Source organism: Erythranthe guttata, chromosome 11 (genome assembly GCF_056151865.1).
Source record: "Erythranthe guttata isolate IM_541 chromosome 11, IM_541, whole genome shotgun sequence".
NCBI lineage: Eukaryota > Viridiplantae > Streptophyta > Magnoliopsida > Lamiales > Phrymaceae > Erythranthe > Erythranthe guttata.
The window spans coordinates 7,485,001-7,499,627 of record NC_142543.1 but is presented as its reverse complement, the minus strand read 5'-3'; the positions used below and the strand labels follow the sequence as shown (position 1 = coordinate 7,499,627).

The window sequence follows — 14,627 nt, the reverse complement described above, 5'->3', positions numbered from 1 at the left end:
TAGAAGACAAATGAGAAAGGTGTACATGAATCAAGTTGGATAAGAAACTAACTCAAAGAATTACAAATTTTGTGTTTGAAACTTTTACCAATTTGAGAAAACAAGACAGTCAAAATTACATTTGAAGTTAGAAATGTAACATTTCAAACACATTGGAAAAATGTGAGATTTTGTGTGAGCTTATAAGGGAGCCCCTATTACTATTGGACACCGATATCTTCCATGGACTTTCAGGGTAGGCTTGTGGTAGCCCGTTGTTGCCCCGTTGCCTAGTGGGCCAGTATGTTGGCTAACGAATCAAATTGAAAAACCCATGAAGTTATATAAAACATATTATTAAAATATAAACGACATTTAGCATTTCATTTTAAGCAATAAAGTATGAGAACAACTTTTTACAAGAGAATTGTACGATAGTTTTTCAGGCCTTCATAGTTAAAAAAAAAAAAAGAAGAAAAAGAAAAAAGGTAGGGGAGTGTTAAACATACGTGGAGATTATGGATAACTACTATCACTCCCACCATTATTACACCATAATGCCTATTGAGGGAGAATTACACTCTTGATATTTCATTTTTGGCCTGATTCCACTTTTGGTCTTCGTTGTTCCAAAATGAACAACGTTCATCTCCAAGGTTCAATTTTAAACACTTTCGATTTTCTGCCGTCACATGTCCGTTATTAACGGAAAAAACTATTTTGGGGTCAAAATTAAAATTTAAAAATTTTTTGGGGCTGGAAAGTAATAAGAAATTTAAAATATACTATTTTGGTCGATGTGGAAAGCTAGAAATGAATTCATTTTCCAAAATAAACCTATTAATAACTTTTTAATCTAGAATATGTCAACACACTATTCCCTCCAAAATACCCAACCTAAACCTCCGAAAATTACTTTAACTCTCAAATGGAAACCTCCCCCGACAAACTGGTTCAAAATCAACACTGATGGCTCGTCAAATAAAGGCCTGGGAATAGCGGGTATTGGTGGAATTATCCGAGATGATGTTGGAAATTTCGTCTCTGCTTTTTCCAAGAATATCGGGTATACAACAAATAATAAAGCAGAAATTTGGGCTTGCTTATTTGGGCTCCAACAGGCAATAAATTTCGATATTCAACAACTTGTTATATAAACAGATTCAACTTTTTTGTTGTCATGTTTAAATAGGCAGGAAGTACCTCACATCAGCCACAAAACACTTCTCAAGAACCTTCAGGAGTTGTTGACTGAATTCTAGGATGTCGTCATTAACTTCTGCTATAGGGAACTTAATAGCGTAGCGGACGTATTAGCAAAACGAGGGGCGGAGCTAAATCTTGATGAAGTTTTGTTCTATGATGATTGTCCCCCGTTTCTTACTAGTTATATATATTAAAATAAAATATCGAATTTTGCTAGATGTACTACCCGTGTTTTGTAACCGCAACTTTTGTTAAATATGTAATATAGTACGTTTTTATGTGTTCAAAAAAAAAATACTCCTATCATATCCCAATACTGTGCCTTTGGTCAGATATACCCAAGTATGGATGCTGAGCAACAAACTCCACATTGAGAATGTTGGTCCCTACCAAGTTATTATGTGGTGGTGCATTTTTATTTTGCATCTGCAACCACAACATTCCTCGCACTACAAGTGCGTGACAATGACTTAATCCACCACATATATAATATGTATGTTTGATCTGATTCTGATCCGGATTTTACATAAACCATAATAGGATCCACTTAATCATTGCTTCAAGCAGAATTATAGTTTTTTGGTGATCAAAATGATTAACGAGTACATCCCATAATTTCTGGGGATTCTCTATTAATGAATATAGTTCAAATAAAGGACTTCATCTAAGTGTCTCTTGATCAGAGTTATAGCCTCAATCTTCTGATTTTTTAGCATATTGTACTCGACAACAATTCTCAGTTTCATACTAAGCATGTGGATCTTAACATCCCTTCTCTAACCCATAAATTTTTCCCCGTATACATTAAGATTGGTGAACTCGAGTTTGCTCATGTGTTTTATCTCGAATCGAATATAGTATGTAGTGTTAGTATTTTATGAAAATGTTCCTTAAAAAAAGTATTTTATGAGAATTTAACCTCCATAAAAAAATTCATGTATGTTTTAATTCATTAAAACTCCCGGTCTACATGTTCATGCACGTTCATAACTTTCATATGATAGACCATAATTCATGACACTATCTCATATGATAGAGCACGATTGAGACACCCAAATTCATGTAAGTTGGTGCAACACTATTTCATACTTGAACATGTAATAGTTTGGCCCAATAAGAAGATATCATTTCACACGCTCATAGCCATTATTATATGAAATATGAATGCATTTTAATCACACTATCCATGGAATAAAGATTACCCACTATATGTCATATTGTCAAGAACGTCACGGAATAAATGAAGTAGTGACTTCAAGATAAATATATACTTTTTACATTTCATGCCATTATATAGATCTACCATGCATCTCTTACGAAATCGAATGGAAAGGGATTAAGGCTCACTTAAAACGCTGAAATCCAAATATTACGGAGACTATTATACATTCTCCCAGACCACTGTCTCAGGAACAATTGTCTTTCCACGATCATGACGAGCACTTCGTGCTGGTGACATGTTGTAAAATGACTTATTTATCTAGCTAGCTCTTTGGTTTGGTGATTGAGAATAATTTAGTAGAGTATAATGTAAACAATGAGAACGAGAGAAATAGATAACGCAAAGAACAACTCCATAGAGAGAAAATTATGGGGATTAGATAGGGACGAAGTTTTTCTCATTAATATAAGTGGTATACCAACCAGGAAGTTACAAATGGAGGTTACATAAGAATTAGACATGGAGTAATACCTACATCGTGAGACACTTTAGAAAGTAGTAGAGCTAATGAGGGTAAGTTATGAAATAAGTTGGAAGTTGGAAGTTAAATACCCTCTAAATTGGTAAGAATAAGAATACCCTATAATCGTGGGTGTAGCTCAACTGGTTCCGGAGGTGGTAAGTTGGTGCAAGGTCCTATGATCGAATCCTGGCAGTCGCAGTGCGGGAATTTCAACTCTAATGAGGGTTGGTTCCTTGTGGGCACCAGGTCCGGGTCCGCTACCTTAACGGGCCGTTGAGTTAGCATGATTTACATTCCTCCATCAATCCTTGTCGGGCCCTGGGGGCGAGGGATTTCGCCTTTTTTGGTGCAAGAATACCCTATAATCTATAGTATTTACAACATTGGTATTTATTAATTATTGAAATAATCTACAAACTTGTATCATGTTTACATGTTGTTGGGAATAAATGCTATCACGGCGGTGGGCAATAAATTTAGAGACGCGCTATTTCCACCGTCTGTTTATCTCTTTACACCACCTACTTTAATTTATATATTAAAAAAACTTATTTTACTACTTTGTTTTACTATTTAACCTTTATCCTAAAATAATAATCCCAAATTCACCACCAACATAAAATTCGACATCTTCTCTCATTTTATTTCTCATCTTTCCCAATATTACTCATAACTTCAGATATTTTGAATTTATAACTCAATCGAAGATTTTGGATAATTGTTTTGTATATGTGTCGAGAAACTCATGTTCTTTTCTTTTGTGACAATTTCTCATCTTTGTTCATCAAAAGTGTAACTTCGTTTGTTACTTTGCATTCTTGATGTGATTGTGTGACAAATAATATAGACTGTGATGGTGGAACAAAATATTAGGGCACACAAAATTTTATTATTTAAAGGTGTTTTGGACATTTATTGTAAGGTTATAGTAAAAAAAATATATCATTGTGATGAGAGGAGATAAAAATGCCGTGTAAATAGTGCGTCTTTAAATTTATAATGATGGAAAATATTGTGAAAAGTAAAAAATCGTAACTAATACAAATTTTAGGAGACTTAGTACTCATAAAATATCAGAACTAAACAAAATTTTACGTATTCAATATTATATCTTTATGTAAGAAACACGTTTTTATATAGTATCAAAATTAATGATACGTACATGACATTTTTTGAGGAAAATGGGCCTATAAGCTGGAAAAAAAAAAGTGTATAAGCAGGAAAAAACAAAAGCTTCAAAATACATAAAGAAACCTCTTGTGGTTGCTCTTTTTCTTTTTTCTTGTTTTACCACCAGGGAAGAGAATCCAGCCGTATTTTTATCATTAGGGATAAATGTTGGTATCATATATAACAATCTGCGTAAAAATTTACTTGTACTCAGGGGCGGAACCAGAATCAAAATGTAGGCGGCTAACTAAAATTTTAGGTGCACAAAACATTACAAAAACTAAGTTTATATAACTAATTTTTAATTAAAATATCATATATATATATATATATATATATATATATATATATATATATATATATATATATACACACACACACACCATATTTTAATCATCACAAAAAATTCTAAATTAATTCAAATTATTCTAATAATATACTGCACTTAATATTTTGGAGATTCATGGCACGATCTCATCTTTTTTTTAAGGTGTTAGATAAAAAAATTCAAAAATAAGTAATATTCATCAATTTTATTTAAAATAATACAAGTTTTAACCATCTTATTTTATATTTTAAATTAAATATGATATATTTATCTATAATTTATATAATATTTTGGAGAAAAAACAAAAAAAAAATAATGGGTCAAGATAAATATTTACAAAAACTTTGGAGGGGCCAAAAGTAATATTCAAAAAATTTAATACCAAATATCTAATTTTTTTTTTCTTGGGGGGTCAACGGCCCCCCCATGCCCCTACCAAGTTCCGCCAGTGCTTGTACTCACTTGTTTGAAAAAAGAAAACGGAAATATGGAATTTGTGAAATATGTAGAATTGATTGAGGTTTGCCGAAACAGTTCCCATAAGACAACATTTCCGGGCTGCCGATGGTGCAACAATTTTTTCTCGGTAATCTCCCAAGGTATAACAATCAGTTATCAAATAATTGCACTAATATTCGACCCACGGCAAAGTTGAACAACGAACGAAACTTTGACAAAAGAAAAGAAGAATGAGAAGAACTATCTCGTGATTACCAATTAAATTAGGTACCGAATTGGCCAAATTCTACCTTTATTTATTGACGGTAGAATCTATCCATAGAAGGTTGCAATGGTTCGTAGACAAACAAATACAAATACAAATTGAATCTCGAAAGCTTTCATAGCTCAGTTGGTTAGAGCACCCGTTTAGTAAGCGGGATGTCACGGCCCGCTAGTCTTGACCCAACCCCTTGTCGATTTCCCTTGGGTTGGGGAGGTTATAAAGAATCCAAGATGAAGCCCAAATAGGGTTAGGCCCAAGTTGGCCCAATTGTATAGTGGTAGGTAGAGATATTTTAGGTAGGTAGAGGTAGGTGGTGGTAGGTAGAGACAATCAAGGGATTGTTCCACTCCCATCCGTTAGATCATATCGATCTCCACCGTCCATTGAGGAGGTGGTCTTGTATAAATAGAGGTAGGGTCCTCATTTGTAAACATCCAACAAATCCAACAAGTATTCAAGCTATAAAGTATTCTTCTACCAACTCTCTTGTCTTCTTACTTTCTTTCTTCGTTTTCCATCACTTAAGTATTCGCAACACAATTCGGGAGAGGCTGACTTAGCTATCGCGAGGGGCGAGAAGGAGCTAAGGCCGCACGGTTCTTTGTTGAGGGAACAAGTCCGTGACAGGGAGGTCTTGAGTTCAACTCTCAATGAAAGCATTGATGCCCTTATAGCTCAGTGGTAGAGCGTCAGTCTTGTAAACTGAAGGTCCGCAGTTCGATCCTGCGTGAGGGCAACTTTCAAACATAATTTCTTGTTTTACCATGCGAAACATAGGCTAGTTAATAATTTATTTGGTTTGGGAAAAACATTTTATTATTTGAGTTTTGGCTCAAATAATTTGACTAAGTACTAAATGTCCCCAAACGTAATACTTATGGACACCTAAAACCATATTAGTCCTATCGCTGGATCTCATCGAGCCCACGTTTTGTTGAACTTTAACATTCAATAGATTACTTCGTGATTATGATCAAGTAAATAATAAAATTAATATTCACATAATTTAATTAATATTACTCAATAATAATTATTGGAAATCATGAAAGTTTTCCAACAATCCCCATATGAATAAAATTGTTCTTCCAATCTTATCGCATAAGATCTATATATTAGTCCAATTTCCTCTAGTGAATAATAAAACATCGGGATAGGTAAAATATCTCATCTTGAACCTTCCCTAGTTAAAGTTTATCGGATTTACTTAGCCAATCAGTATTTCAACAATTCGGTGTAATTATTTTTTTTCACACTTTGTGCGCTCGAAATTAGGTTGGAGGTTGAAAAAAATAACAATTTATTTTGTTATTTTGAACCCCAAAAGAAAAACCCAATAAAAAATGAAATTCTCTTTATTATTCAATTCATGGTGCATTGTCCATGATTTATTGTGTTTTGAGGGTGCAAAGTGCTATTATTGTTTTTCAAGGGTGCAAAGTGCCAAAATACTCTATTTCGAGGGTGCAAAGTGCCAAAATACTCTATTTCGATGGTGCAAAGTGGGATTATGACAGTTAAGATATAAATATTTTAAATATAAGTTCTTAATTTACCTAATATAAAATATTTCTTAAATAAAATTATAACATAAAAACTCTTAACGTAACGTAAATTATATATCATTATTAATGAAAGTAATTGAAAATATTTTTGACATAAATAAAGAGTATAATAAATTTTAGGGGTAATATGCCATGAGTCCCTCAAAGGAAACCTAATTTGAATTAAATGATAAGCCCAAATTTAATCTTTTAATTATATCCTTAGTTTGAAATAATATATAGCCACATCCCTAATTTTTTTAATCCCCATCTTACCTTTATAACCTAAATCCTATAAACCTATACATTCATGTTCAATTTAGATTTTTTTTTCTTTTTTTTTTTTCTCTCTCACACGTTCTCTCTCTCAATCTTTCTCTCTCACACGTTCACACGTGCTCTCTATCTCTCATGTTTTCTCTCTATCTCCCTTTCTCTCTCGTTTTTTCTCTCATCTCTCTATCTTTCTCTTTTTCTTCAGTAGTTGCATGAAGGAAACCGTTGCTGTCGGCGATGGAGGGAGCAAGAGCAGGGGCGGTGGATCGAGGGAGTGTGGTGGAGGCGGCGGCGACGGGTGGAGGCGTGGTGGGGGCTGTGCGGGCGGGGGCTGTGATTATGGTTGAGATGTTATGGAAATTATATTTTGAATAATCAATTAGATATGATTTCCTTGTGTTTTGAAAGATTTTTGCTTGACTTGGGTTCGAATGCCAGATCTAGGTTTTCCTACACTTAATATTTTGGAGATTCATGGCACGATCTCATCTTTTTTTTAAGGTGTTAGATAAAAAAAATTCAAAAATAAGTAATATTCATAAATTTTATTTAAAATAATACAAGTTTTAACCATCTTATTTTATATTTTATATTAAATATGATATATTTATCTATAATTTATATAAGATTTTGGAGAAAAGACAAAAAAATTAATGGGTCAAGATAAATATTTACAAAAACTTTGGAGGGGCCAAAAGTAATATTCAAAAAATTTAATACCAAATATCTAATTTGTCTTTTCTTGGGGGGTCAACGGCCCCCCCATGCCCCTATCAAGTTCCGCCAGTGCTTGTACTCACTTGTTTGAAAAAAGAAAACGAAAATATGGAATTTGTGAAATATGTAGAATTGATTGAGGTTTGCCGAAACTAGGGGTGGAAATCGGAACAGAATTTCCGATTTCCGCCGAATCCGATCCGAATATTTCCGATTTTGGAACGATTTTCTATAGTCCAATTTCCGAAATTCCGATTTCCGAATTTTCCGAAAAAAATCGGATCGGAATCGGAATTTGATATAAAATTTCGGAATTTCCGAATTCCGATCCAAAATAATTCCGAAATTTTCCGATTTTTTTCCGATTTTTTTCCAGTTTTTTCCGATTTTCAAAATATATATGGTTTCATATTGCTTACTAAAACTAAGGCCCAGATTGGGCTGGGCTATAAATTATTTGCTGTAATTATTTTAAAATTTTGGCCCAAGTAATAATGGTCCATTTTAGAACTCAACTATCCAACATCTCCTCTCAAACCTAATAATCCCTATTTTCACTTTCTTCTCTGCGCCGTTTTCTTCATCTAATCTTTCATTTTCTTTTTTCTTCACATTTCTTCTTTCTTCTCGGCAGCTTCACCTAATCTTTCATTTTCCTTTTTCTTCACTTTTCTTCTTTCTTCTCCGCAATGCCGCGCCGCGCCCCACTTTTATTTTTCTCTGTTTCTCTATGGCTTCAGTAGATATTTAATTATTTTAAGAATTATTAACTTGTAATATGTCATTTTGTTCGGGTAATATGAAGGGATAACATTCTAGATTGTGTTCAACTATCTGGAAATGTCAGCCATGGGATTGTGTTGCTGATTTTTTTTTTTTTTTTTTGTTTTCGATTACTTTTCTGTTTTCCTCCTTTTCTTGAGAATTTTCTGAAAATTTTGAATATTCCGAAAATTCCGAATATTCCGATTTTTCCGATTAAATCGGAATCGGAACTCACTTTCAGATTCCGAAATTTTCGGAATCGGAATCAGAAGGCATATTTTGGTTCCGAAAAAAATCGGAATTTTTCCGAATAGCCTATATCCGATCCGATCCGTCCGATTTCCACCCCTAGCCGAAACAGTTCTCGTAAGACAACATTTCCGGGCTGCCGATGGTGCAACAATTTCTTCTCGGTAATCTCCTAAGGTATAACAATCAATTATCAAATAATTGCACTAATATTCGACCCACGGCGAAGTTGAACAACGAACGAAACTTTGACAAAGGAAAAGAAGAATGAGAAGAACTATCTCGTAATTACCAATTAAATTAGGTACCGAATTGGCAAAATTCTGCCTTTATTTACAGGCGGTAGAATCTATCCATAGAAGGTTGCAATGCTTCGTAGAGAAACAAATACAAATACAAATTCATTCTCGAAAGCTTTCATAGCTCAGTTGGTTAGAGCACCCGTTTAGTAAGCGGGAGGTCTTGAGTTCAACTCTCAATGAAAGCATTGATGCCCTTATAGCTCAGTGGTAGAGCGCCAGTCTTGTAAACTGAAGGTCCGCAGTTCGATCCTGCGTGAGGGCAACTTTCAATCATAATTTCTTGTTTTACCGTGCGCTCGAAATTAGATTGGAGGTTGAAAAAAATAACAATTTATTTTGTTATTTTGAACCCCAAAAGAAAAACCCAATAAAAAATGAAATTCTCTTTATTATTCAATTCATGGTGCATTGTCCATGATTTATTGTGTTTTGAGGGTGGAAAGTGCTATTATTGTTTTTCAAGGGTGCAAAGTGCCAAAATACTCTATTTCGAGGGTGCAAAGTGGAATTAAGACATTTAAGATAAAAGTATTTTAAATAATTCTTAATTTACCTAATATAAAATATTTCTTAAATAAAATTATAACATAAAAACTCTTAACGTTACGTAAATTATATCATTATTAATCATTATTAATGAAAGCAATGGGAAATATTTTTCACATAAATAAAGAGTATACTAAATTTTAGGGGTAATATGGCATGAATCCCTCAAAGGAAACCTAATTTGAATTAAATGACAAGCCCAAATTTAATCTTTTAATTATATTCTTAGTTTGAAATAATATATAGGCACATCCCTAATTTTTTTTAATCCCCATCTTACCTTTATAACCTAAATCCTATAAACCTATACATTCACGTTCAATTTAGATTTATTTTTTTTCTTTTTTATTTCTCTCTCACACATTCTCTCTCTCAATCTTTCTCTCTCACACGTTCACACGTTATCTCTATCTTTCATGTTTTCTCTCTATCTCCCTTTCTCTCTCGTTTTTTCTCTCATCTCTCTATCTTTCTCTTTTTCTTCAGTAGTTGCACGAAGGAAACCGTTGCCGTCGGCGATGGAGGGAGCAGGAGCAAGGGCGGTGGATCGAGGGAGTGTGGTGGAGGCGGCAACGACGGGTGGAGGCGTGGTGGGGGCTGTGCGGGCGGGGGCTGTGATTATGGTTGAGATATTATGGAAATTATATTTTGAATAATCAATTGGATATGATTTCCTTGTGTTTTGAAAGATTTTTGCTTGACTTGGGTTCGAATGCCAGATCTAGGTTTTCCCAAAGTTGGTAGTGGCTACAGTCGCGGTGACTGTGAGCGTGGGTTGCTAGGGATGGCGGCCGCTGCGTTGGCTGTTAGGGTTTGCGACGGCTGGGAGTTTTTGGTGGCTAGGGTTTGGTAGTAAAACATAGTACACCGTAGTATACTATACTACTCCTTAGTATACCATAGTACACCACTACACTGTAGTATACTACCACTACATTGTAGTATACTATAGTACATCACATTATACCATAGTCTACTAAAGAAAAATTTAAAAAAATATGTATTTTGAAATAAAAAGAAATAAAGAAAAATAAAAAAATAGTATATCTCTTTTTTTTTTCCTGGTAATTCTCGATATTATGTAGAAAAAAAGGAAAAAAATAAATAAATTTTTATAACAGTGTATAAAATGCTAAAATGAATAAAGAAAAAAAAGGAAAACAAACGGATATTATAAATAAAGAAAATATTAGATGGAAATATGAAAATATTAAATGCATAATAAATACAATGATAAATGCACTTTGGAATTTACTTAATGAATAATTTGAATTTTTTAGTGGATGGACATTTTTTGGAATGAATTTTACAAATGATGTGAAGCAGATGTTAGTTAGACTTGTCATTTAGTTCAAATAAGTTTTGTCACCAGGGACCTATATCCTAAGGCCTCTAAATTTTAACTAGTTTTTTTTTTAAGAAACAAATAGTAGTTAGGTAGCATACTATTTCAATTTTTATATAAAATAAAGTAATTATTACAATAAAATTTTATTTATCATTCTTAATTAATACGGTAGGATAATATTATTTTAATTTTTAATAATATTGAGCACCGTTGCCCTACCAAAATATTTCGATACGATACGGTATAGTAGGATAATCATTTATTAGAGAACCGGTATGGTTCTAGGACGATGAGTTTATAAGGCAATTAAAAAAAGGGTTTATTAGGGAAAACCCCCTTATTCATATTTTCTAATGAGGTAGATCCAATTTTTTTCCCCTTTTTGAGATACACCCAATTTTGCCAACTTGGCAAAAGATATTATACAATTTCCCTTTAATATCCCTGTTTTATTATTAAACGGCATTTATTTCCTTTAATACGTGATTTGAGATTTGCTGATACGTTGCCTAAAATCACGGAATAAATTTACGTGAGATCATTGGCCGTTATATCAAATCGTGTACAATATTTTTTGAAGATTCTCTTCATCGTTCCAGCGGGTTTTATCGTCTTTGAAGATTTCTGCACCGTCGTGGAAATAGGATCGATTTTTGAGCGTTTGTTGTTGGACGTTGGTAAGCGGGTATGAATGCGTTATTCGTTTTTATTTTTTGCTCAATGTTCATGATTGTCGTGTACGGTACTTGATTCTATTAAGTAGAACGTTTTTTAACAAAATTATTCCGTCATATATATATCGTTTTTTTTGGCCGATGATGTTTGTTTGGAAGAGGATTGACAGAGTTAGAAGAGGATGGTTCACGCAGATCAGACCAGAGTTGTTTTATATGAGCTTCCTAGTTGGTTTATGCAATAATCGGAATAATTGTCCGCTGTGGTCGAGTTCATGTTTTTATCCCGATCGATAGTTGGTTTATTTGTTTATAACAACCGATTTAAGTGTGCTGGGTAGTACATTAAAATATAGTTCGTAGTCTTTTTTAATTTAGCGTATGGATTTTGCATTTTAAGTTTTTTTTTGATGATATTAATGTATTATCATTCAAATGTATTTGCAGTCTATTTAATCATTTTTTAGTATTCTGCATTTTTAATTTTGTTTCATGATTTTAGGTTTTTTCGATGGTGAATTTCGTACGGATTTTGTTGAGGTTTGGTGGGTTGGTTGCTATAAAGAGGTGTTTACGATGTAATGGCTCGGTAACTTCGGTTAAGTGTTAAACCGTTGTAATACAGTAGTATACTATTATGAATACCGTATGATACTACCATTATCATTTTATTATACTATTATGAGATTATTAATGTACTAGAGTTTTTTAACTCGACATATTGGTTTGATTGTGTTATGATGTGTTTTATGTATTTTATCAAAACCCTAGATTGAAATTATGAGATTATTAATGTACTATTTTATTGGTTATGTGGAATACTTTACGTTGGTGTTGTTCTCAATGTTCTTGTCATTTCAGTGGTATATTGTTTGTAACACAATTTCATATCACTACATTTCATTTCAGTGGTATATTGTCATTTATTAATGCAGATTAATGTACTATATTGAAATTATTAATATACTATGTGGTTGGATAATACGGGATCCATATTCGATTAACGAGATCCATAGTCGAATTAGATCAATAAGATAGTCTATTACATGATATAAGGAAAATTACCCTAATTGATTAGTATTTCAAACAAACATATTATTCAGTTTCCATATATATTATTATTTTTTCATATATATTATTATTTACCCTAATCGTTTTCATATAATAAGGAAAATTACCTTAATTGATTAGTATTTCAAACAAACATATTATTCAGTTTCCATATATATTATTATTTTTCCAATAGTCAATTAACTAAACCCATAGTCGAATTAGATACATGAGATAGTCTATTAAAAGATATGAGATAGTCTATTAATTTTAAAACACAAATCCGCCGCCGTCACTTCTCAAATCTAGGGTTTTGATGATTCTTCGGCCCATAGTCGATTAACGAGATCCATAGTAAAATTATACCAGTGTGATAGTCTATTAAATGATATGGGATAGTATATTAATATAGATGTAATTCGACTATGCATCTCGTTAATCAACTATGGGCCGAAGAATTATCAAAACCCTAGATTTGAGTAATCCTAGATTTGAGTAACCCTAGATTGGAGCAGTGACGGCGACGGCGACGGCGGCCAACGACGATATCACTTCTGGTGGATGTCCTGCCCATTAATTGTTGCAATATCAGTGATTTAGTGCTCGAATTCGGTATGCGATTATAACAGACCTGCAATTATACAAACGTGATAGTCGATTTAGCCAAAACATATGAACAAATCGATGGACGATAGCGATGCAGCGACCGACGAAGACGTACCTACGGCGGCTTGCTCGGAGTCCACGAAAATCGTCGTTTCACGGCAGTGCAGATTTCTTCCCCTTTCGATCGGTCGTACCGGGAAGTGGTTCTGGGAGGTTTTTGCAGTTTATTTGATAGTGGGTTTTGGGGTGATAGTGTGTTAACGGGAAAATAGGAAGGGATTTGATATTATTTCAAAAGGTAAAGTAACGGGATTTGTGGGATTTGATTGAGGGTAATTATGTAATTACGAAAAGCTTGGGCTTTTATCAAAATGGCAAATTTAAATTTGGGTCTACCCTATTATTTGAATGTTTAAGGGAGTTATATCTAATAGACCCTTAAAAAAAACAAAAACAAACGACCCTTGAATTTATCCACTCGGCATACGTGAATGCTATTTAAAAAAATGATTGTGCCAACTCCTTTGTTTGAAAACAATATTATTTCGTAATAAAACAAATAGGGGTTTTTGTGCATAAGTCCCCAACCAAACATGTTTATTATTCTAGGTTTATGGGCTATATCTCTTTCACCAATAAGCCCATCCCTTTAATATTATTATAAATAAAGGAAACACTCATGTATATCCCAATATTACCCTCCACCATTTATACTTAATTCTTAATTGTAACCTCAATTTAATCAATTTTGTCCACAAAAATCCAATTTTGACCACAAAAATTATATTTTGACTTTTTTTTGGATCATACTTTAATATGCTCCAATTTCATCCTTTAACTTAATTTAATCACCATTTGACCCCAAATTTCACAAATTATTCAATTTTGACCCAAAACTTTTTTTTTTCACAAACATTTTTTTTTCAAAAAACTTTTTTTTGCCGCCGGATTCCGGCATTGACTTTTCAATTATTTTTTTTTTATTTTTTTTTAATTTTTTTTCTCTAAGATTTTTTCGCCGGTTTCCGGCGTTATCTCCGGCGTTGACTTTTTTTTTTTTTTTTTGCTTTTTTCTTTTTTTTTTCGCCGGTTTCCGGCGGTCTCTGGCGTTGACTTTTTTTAGTTTTTTTTTTTTTTTGGTTTTTTTTTTTTTACGTCCGCCGCTAAACATTGACCGGAATTGTGGTGTCACTGACAGTAAATTAACGTAATGTCAATGACAGCAAATTAACGTAATTGTACTGTCGTTGACAATACGTTTATGTAATTGTGCTGCCGTTGATAGTAAATTAATGTAATATTATTATTATTATTTTTTTTTTGTTTTATTTTTTATTTTTTTTGATTTGGTGACAAGTCAACGTAATTAAATTACTGTCGTTGACAGTAAAATAACTGTAAACACAATAATATTACTGTCAACAACATCAATATAATTATTTTTTTGGGTTTTTTGTTTTG

At 33.0% G+C, this 14,627-nt stretch overlaps 3 non-coding genes across 3 annotated transcripts; all 3 read left to right on the top strand.

Moving 5' to 3' along the window:
* The first annotated feature begins 5,756 nt into the window (after positions 1–5,756).
* TRNAT-UGU (transfer RNA threonine (anticodon UGU)) lies at positions 5,757–5,828 on the top strand. The gene has a single exon. It is a non-coding gene; the product is annotated as a tRNA-Thr (tRNA).
* A 3,225-nt stretch (positions 5,829–9,053) lies between these two features.
* TRNAT-AGU (transfer RNA threonine (anticodon AGU)) lies at positions 9,054–9,127 on the top strand. The gene has a single exon. It is a non-coding gene; the product is annotated as a tRNA-Thr (tRNA).
* A 5-nt stretch (positions 9,128–9,132) lies between these two features.
* TRNAT-UGU (transfer RNA threonine (anticodon UGU)) lies at positions 9,133–9,204 on the top strand. The gene has a single exon. It is a non-coding gene; the product is annotated as a tRNA-Thr (tRNA).
* Positions 9,205–14,627: the final 5,423 nt, after the last annotated feature.